This window comes from Lipophrys pholis, assembly GCF_963383615.2.
Source record: "Lipophrys pholis genome assembly, chromosome: 11".
Taxonomy (NCBI): domain Eukaryota; kingdom Metazoa; phylum Chordata; class Actinopteri; order Blenniiformes; family Blenniidae; genus Lipophrys; species Lipophrys pholis.
In genome coordinates this window covers 26,355,923-26,364,220 of record NC_137631.1, presented here as the reverse complement: position 1 = coordinate 26,364,220, position 8,298 = coordinate 26,355,923, and the positions used below count along the sequence as shown (strand labels likewise).

General features: G+C 42.5%; 1 protein-coding gene across 1 annotated transcript in view; it reads left to right on the top strand.

Moving 5' to 3' along the window:
* The first annotated feature begins 5,853 nt into the window (after positions 1-5,853).
* The window catches only part of mical3a (microtubule associated monooxygenase, calponin and LIM domain containing 3a), a 66,597-nt gene continuing 64,152 nt past the window's right edge, over positions 5,854-8,298 (top strand). The window contains exon 1 of the mRNA XM_080474854.1: positions 5,854-6,026. The gene's annotated coding sequence lies outside the window, so the exon portion shown is untranslated. The remainder of the gene's footprint in view (positions 6,027-8,298) is intronic.

The following is an 8,298-nucleotide window of genomic DNA, read 5'->3' as shown; positions in this document are numbered from 1 at the left end:
CAGCCTGTGTGATCTATTTTGTGTGTGTATGTGTTACTTGTAACTGAAATCCTGAGTGCTTGTTTGGTTGTTGGGTTTGCGCCTGTATGCCCTTGATACACTGCAAGATTGTTGATCCTCCATCAAGCTGACAGTCTGGTTGGACGAATACTGATGCCAGTTGGAGTTGCTGCTGTGAGAAAAGCAAAAACAAAAAAAGAAGAAAGCCCAATACTTGCATTGTGAATCCTATTTCATTTTTTTTGTATTGTGTGTGGTCACTGTGGTTTGCTCCATGTTTTAATCAGCAAATATGTCAGTGTGTGCACATTCATCCACCAGGGCAAATCCGATAGTACACACTCACATTGATACACACAAACTGACCTTAAATGCATGTTTTGGATTCAGGAGGAAGTCCACCCATGTACATCACGACTCGCCAAAATCCACACAAAAAGTCCCCGAAGCCCAGAAGTGATTGGGGGGGGGGGGGGGTATTGTCATGATGAGCCAAAAGTAATAACTACTACACCACTGTGTGGCAATCCCTCACCCAGAGTTGCTAAATACTTATTTTACAATATCCCAAATTCCTCTGAGTACTTCAGTGTTAGTATGGGAAACCAACTAGGAATTTAAAGCTCATTCCTGATATTGGAAATAAGAAGAAGGCTCAAGCATATATTTTTCATGTGCTACAAAAATAACTCAAATCTCGTTTGTTACTTATGTTGACGACTCCCCTTTTCCCCCATAACTCGATGTCCTTCTCCTCTTTAGTATTGTGCTCACCGGCCTATATAACTGTGCCCTGATGTCCAGACCGTGAACAAGATGAGATTACCACCAGACCATTAGTATCACTGCCTGCATCATCCCCTCAATGTAATCTCACATGCTGGGAGAGCAAAGAGTTTGAACAGTGAGCAGGACCTGGCAGTGTTAAGCTCGAGATCATTTTAGGTGTATTCACAGATTTATTAATGGTTGTCTATAAACCATCATGCTGTGTCAAGTCATTTTTCTTTTTTTTTTCTTTTGATACTTACTAAAAAACTGAATGATTTGTGTTAATGATAATTATTGCTATTGTTATTTTCTGTTTGTGGACATCCTGGTGCATCTTCTTCTCCGAGTGTTTCTTGTAGAAAATAATAAGCATTCGCAGGAAAAATCTTTGAATTGTTAATTGTTGAATTAGATAAAATGTTGTGTTTTTTTTTAATCACGGTGAATAACACCTGTATGTGGGCAGTGTCTTTTGGGTGGAGAGAAACAGATGGCTTAGCAGACAGTGGTGCATGTTTTATTAATAAAGCTCACTGCCCAGTTACAGCATTAGAGGAAGAAAAGAAAAAAACCTGCATTATGCATAGCCTCGGTCGCCTTTGGAGCATGAGGTCTGAGCTACATGTCTGATTGATTCAGACAGCAGACGGGGGTGAGAAAAGGATCAAAGTGCAAATAACAGTCTGGAAAAAGGGATTAAAGGCAGGAAAGACAGCTACTTGTTTCAAACTCACTGTGAAGACATGCATACGATTTGTATTCAAATGGCAGGGATATATGTTGCGCAACAATGAATTTCACGGTATATTTCTTGTGATTTATTTCATTTTTATTCAAATTATTTTATCGCCATCTTAAAGAAAATCCCACCTGGATGCTTTGTTAAATGACAATAATATTCTCCACCTGACCGGCTTTGTCTGTCAGGACGAGTGCGGCTTATGTTTGAGTGGCTCCATACACGAGTCGCAAAGAAAACTTATTTCATGCAGAAATGGACCAACTTACATAAGTCTGTGTGGCATTTGACAGAGACCTACTTTTTCTCAGAGAGGATCGACAAACATCTCCCTTTACCCAAGTCTTTTATTGCCTCTGTGAAAAAATCTTTCACTCAACAGCTAAATGTTGCTTTATTCCCAGCTATTGTTTTTCCTCACCTTTAAATTTGTGTGACACATAAAATAACTGACCATGATTAGACTCATGCAAACTGTCTGCCTTCATCACTTTTTAAGCTCCATATAAAGTTAAACATGCAGTACCGATGCAATCTCTTCATTCAGGAAAAACATTTGGTTCATGTTCCTGTTATCAGCGCCAGCAGGAGCTGCAGTCTGTCTCCGTATTGTGTGTCTGAATTATCAAAAGTTCAACTGTTTCACAGCGTGACTGCTTACATTTCCTCACGTTGCACAATGAATATCACTGGCTCTTTGATTAAATAGCAGCAGCTATATGGATCCTGCAGAGCCATAAATAGTCCCCCTGCAGGGGGCTGAAGTGCACAGGCCAGCAGGTCAAGCTGCCATGTATGAGCCCTCTCGAATGTCTCGTAACATTTGTTATTTCTGCATCTTGGCCCCTCTCTGCAGTATGGAGAGCATTTTTGGTGTCGGTGGCAAACGACAGAGGCAAAGCCAGACATCTTGCACCAGGCAGCCTATCAATCAATCAATGCGCTGGCACCTCAATCCATCACCGGGAATCATCTTGACAGTGAAACAGCTCCACTTCAGTGATCTCACCTTTAAAGAGACATCCATTGTGTCGGTGTGTGTGTGTGTGCTTGCAGGCAGTCTGACTGAGGATTCCTCCAATCTGTGATCTGGCGGGCGTGTGACATCACTGCCCCCCCCCCGTCCCTCCACCCCTCCATCCTCCCCTCGTCTGCTCTGTCTCTCCATCCTTACTTCAACGCATGTGGCCAATCACCACTCGAGGAGATCCGGTCACGTGGGAATCCCCCCCCCCCCCCCCCCCCCCCCCCCAGTCTCGGTTGCCATGACAACGAGCACTGGTCCCGGCAGCATCTTGCTGTGGTGAGAAAAAGGTGGGGGAAGAAGGCAGGAGAAGAAGCAGAAAGAGAACAGGATAAAAAAAAAAAAAAGGAGCAATACAGAAGAATACCTAATTGGATCTTGCGCTTTCCTCAGTACAGTAAGTACTCCGCCATCATTATCCTCTAATACCTGCTCCATCACCAGAGTATAGCGGGGGATTCGGTGCAGTCCATTGTCATCAGCGTTGGTTAATGTGATATGGCAGATATCTTTGAAGATTTCTGGGATGACATCATGTGTAATTCCTTTGTGATGTTGGGAATGCATGCAGCCTGCCTCACCTTAGTTAGGCAACCCCCTTTGTCTGCTTCGCTCCGCTCCTCCACTCTTCCTCAGTCAGAGGCTAATGACAAACCTCAACAGCAAACAGAGGCGTGGTGGGAAAAAGAAAGGTGCTCGCTGCTATTAAAGGCTGTTTCATAATGTGGTGGAACTGTCTTGGATGTATGATGATCCGGCCGCACGTAATACTGCTTCTGACTTCTAATCGTCATAGTTTTTGTTTTACTTTTCCAGATCTGTGTTTTGGTTGGCAGTCCCCTGTGCTTTGTTTGATTAGCAAATCTGTGCAAATCCATAACAGGGCAGCCTGTTCTTATTGGAGACATCATACGTGAAATGTCCTTGTGGGTATTTAAATTTTTTCTTCACAGTCCGATCACACAGAAAAGGCTGTTATAAATCAGCTGTTATTAGTATTGATGATGTTTTTCAATTACATAACAATGACTTGAGAGTCTTATTGCAGCAATAACCTGACTGGTGTAGATGAATTTAGTTTTCTAATTATGTTACAACATTTTTGTTTGAAGTTACCGAAAATCCATAAATTACAGAGCTATTATGCACTCCAACATACATGTGGCACGCCAAATCCACCACATGCTCCAGGAAGTTTTGTTTTTGAATCACACCAACTGCACCTTGAAAGAGAATGTGATGTAATCCTGGTAATAAGCATGTCTGGAGAGGAACTAACAATTATTTCATGCAATGACTGACACAGTCTAGGACCAGACAGTTCAGTGTTAATCTGTGGCAAACACCATTTTGCAGCTAGATCAATTCTATATTATCTTTTTTTTACAGTAATCTGTGTCGTATCTACACATTTGTTGTGCTAGACTCAAATGCATCTTTGTTATAATTTCATAAAAACTGTTTAGGTCTTTGTTAATTTCTTTTACATGAACACCACTTCATAAGTCATTTGAGAAAACTAAATATTCGCCAGTGATGGTCCTGGCCTGCAGCTGAATTCAGGTGTACATAGACGGCTGTGGGGATTGTACACATGCCTTGTGATTCTGTATACTCTCAAAAACCAGCTCCACAGGTCTATCTGTACAAAGACAGGAGGTGACAGGAGGCTGCCTGGCTCGCTGGATGCTTGAGAGAGTGAGAGAGTGAGAAAGAGAGACAGACAGAGAGACCGACTCTGTAATGTGTTTGTAGCTGATAGCAACAGAAGGGCTCCTCCTTTCAGCTTGACCTATCAAAGGTTCATCATCACAGCATTGTCTTCCAAAAAAAACTAAATAGATAAAAAGCCTTAATATGATCAAAGAGGACTAACTTTATCTCGAGTTGTCTCAGTCTGGCACTGCAGTGTTTTTCCAAACCCGTGGCTTTTAGTGTGACATTTGAACTAGTTGTGATTGTGAGCCTGTGCGTATTTGACCTTTCCATTGACGAGACACTGTGTATAGTTATTGCTTAATCATCACTAGGTCATTTGCATTTATAGTATGAATGACGAGGTCACTGACAAATTCAATAATATGATGATATGATGACCCCGGCTAGCTCAGTTGGTAGAGCATGAGACTCACAATCTCAGGGTAGTGGGTTCGTGTCCCACGACGGGTGCCACCTTCCCGTGGGCTCACCACCTGCAGGAAGGTTCTTAAATGGTGTGTTGTGATCTGGGTGACAGTGCTCAGACTGTCACCCCCGCGAAATGGATAAGGGGGAGAAAATGAATGAATGAATGATGATATGATGGCTTAGGCTGTGAGTAAGTCACATATAAAAGCAACAGGCCTGTATCAGTGGGGCACATTTTTGTCAGTGCAAAGCAGCAAAATGCCTTTTCCTCACTGTAAAGCAATTAAAAAGCAATTGTTTGATATTTGGAATTGTGGTTTTCTACTCAGGCAAACATCAGCTCCTCTATAACTACCGCATAATGCCTGCATAATCCCAACCAAACGCATATAGTGAGAATTTCAGCTGGATGTATAGTGTCAGGATTATATATATAATATATATTGAAAGACATACACACTAATTATATACAGTGGTTTGTGTTATGCAGCCAGGAGGATTTTTTTTGTTGCAAAAACTAAAGCTCATTGACTTAGTATCATTAATCAGTAAAGAAAAAGTAAATATGTGCATCTATATTATCAAGCTGACACAGTTTTTCAAACAGTGATCCCATTGAAATCAGTTCGACTCATATGAGCGTTTATTTATAGGCTATTCATTCATTCTTTATTAAGACTGCTTCAGGGCACCCAGTTATTGACTACTGCCTCTTTAACCTTCACATATGAAGTCGATTTTAGTTGGTTAATAAAGTCCACACTCACAACTGTGAGTTTTTTGGAATTAACGGCAGCGAAAAGAATTACAGATTGCAAAGTTTGGGCGACCCTATAATATATAATTCCGCTCGACTTCCCTTGTTGTGTAAAGCATTCGTAATGTTTCTTACACCACGTGAAGGCAGCAGCGGTGCTGCGTCACGATGGAAGAGACCAATTGGATTAAACTGAGTTAAAACACGCAGGCACGCTCCAAGCAGTATCGGGGGTGACCGGTCAAACAAATTCTACAAATCGAAATCGACACTGTTATTACTGGAAAGTATCACTCGGTAAATGGTTTAAGTACCGATTGATTTGGGTTGAAGGTGACATTTAATACCTTTGGTGATTCAGCAATAGGAAATTATTTATAGACTCGTTTCCTCCGCCCTCCTTGTAGTCATTGTGGTTTCGACCGATCCCTCTCTGTCAGTTTCAAGTTGCGCCTTCTGCTGTGTGTGTGTGGCTCCTTGCTCTGGCCTTAGCAAGCCATACACACCAAATAACACACACAGCGTGGAATTTACCCCGATATTTCTGTTTTCGTCAAGGAATAATTCCCGCCTCACATGAGTGGAATATATCACCACGCAATTTAAAGGTAAGGAGGACACGTCTTTCTCGATCGTGGTGCTTTTTTTTTTTTCTTTCTCGCCCCCCTTTTCTTGTAACGTTACCGTGGGATCCGCAGACTGCACCTCCGCACGTTCGGGAATTTCACGCTTCGGTGGTTTTAATAGAGCGACTAACGATTTTCACTGCTCGGGCCTGTAATAAATCTGACAATTTGTTCAATCTGCACTGCCAACATGCAGATCGCTGCTGGTGCATCACTGGATCGTCTGCCAGCCTCGGTTCATTAATGGCAGAGTGAGGAATGTGTTGGGCATGGTGACAATATTCATGAAACATCCCAGTCTGTTACGTAACTATGTCATGAATACTTATGTATTGATGTTAAATGGATACGTGATCGAATGTGCCATTCAGACATTGCGATCACTGGGATTGTGCAGTGTCTTCTCACCTGTGACAACCTGTTTTTTCTTTTTTTTTTTGCTTCCTGTGTCAACAGTTACAAAACAGTAGGGGAAAATGCCTGGAGTGTGTGTGTGTTGATGATCTAGTGAATTTTTACTTAATGTTTTTTGAGTTATGTAGTAAATAAACACCTACACTATGGCAAAAAAAAAGAAGTGCTTTTCTTCAGTCGAACAAACACAAATAAAATAACATCGATCTCAGCTGACCTACAAAAATAACTAATATTTTCAACTTGAGTAACAGGATCTGTCCAAGAAAGCTGCTGGCTGACTCGGTTTACAATTCCTACTGCAAGCTGCTGAAAGGCCCCTCATCTTTAATTCTAGCAGTTAGAGTAAAAGTTGTACGTGTGAATCGTAGGTGTGTATATATGCAAGAAAGACATTACTCAGCATAAAACATGTTGCATTTGGAGCCGAGGGGTTCTATGTCGTCAGGTGTCTGCGTCTGCTCCTGTGTGTCTCCCCTCGTGACCTTACCCAATTGTTTTCTCTTCCTTGCCAGTTGCCCTCATGTGCATCACCTGTGTCTCCCCTCCTTCCCAGTGTATTTAAAATCCTTCTCCCTCTGCCGTCAGTGTCAGTTCGTCTCGTTTGGTTCCCGACCCTCCCGCGTTACCCTCAAGTTGTTCGTTTCATGGTTTTCGACTCTATTCTGTTTTATGGACTTCTACGGACACTTCTGCTCTGTATGAATTCTGTTCAAACGGATCTCGTTGGTGAGTGTGCTTTTGGGGTTCTCACGGGTCTTACTTTCAGCTATGTATCTCAATGCGTTGGTTCTCTTCAGAATCTCTATGACCTTGAAAATATCTGCTTGGTGTAAAGTTTTCAGGATGACCTTTCCGTTCATTTGTCCAAGCCAGGGACTGTACCATGTATCTGCTGGTTTGCAAATCCGTGGCGATGTTGTTTTGCTGCACAGCAGGTCGTCCACTCGCGACATATTTGTGCCCGGAGGTCTTTGAAGTCGAGTCACTCAACTTCCATTCTCGTCCCTTCTGAGAGACGTCTGCCTATATTTGTCCGTATGTGACTCTTCTGATTGACTGCACACTGACCTCAACAAACGCCATATGACTTGAGCCGACCCACTTTGGCCCGGACGTCAACTCAAAGCAACAGGAGACAGTTTGCGGTGAATTGAAGCGGAAGGTCCTGACCTGACCGGCGTTTCTCCCCCCAGGAAAAAGCCTCTTACCTCGTCTCAGTCGAGCGATTGGACATTTTGTTCTATTGATCTGTGATGGTGGCCCTTTGTTGTGTCTTACCACCTCTGTCTTAACTCTTGCACCTCCGATATTCAGACTCTGAACGTCTTCTGTGTCGTTCCAGGGAGCTGCCGGCCGGTAAACCATAACTGGGATGTGTGTGTGTGTGTGTGTAAAAAGGTCTTTGTGTTATCTCTAGTCTCCCTCTCGTGAGTTCAGGGCGTGGAGCAGTGAAAGTGGAAGATGTTTGCTTGATGACTGACTCAGCACAAGCTGTTAAAGTGCAGCTGGGAAAAAAACAAAACACACGAGTGAGGCTTTTGCAAAGCATCCAATACAGTCAGTGTGTAAACTTAGATGTGATTACATTTTAAAGCCTCTTCGTCCTTTTTATTAAAAAAAAAATATATATATATCTCTTTGATGATGTTCTTTCGGTGCCTCTTTCTCCATAAATAGAATAAAGCTGAAAGCTGAGTCAACAGGTTTCAGGAAAGTGACTCACTTTGATTGTCCCGCCATTACACCTATTAAGCCAGCTATTATCATTACCTACAAGACGAAAATAAAGTTCCTTGCCAAACCTTTGTGGTATTCTTTCAGCACACTGATGATGACA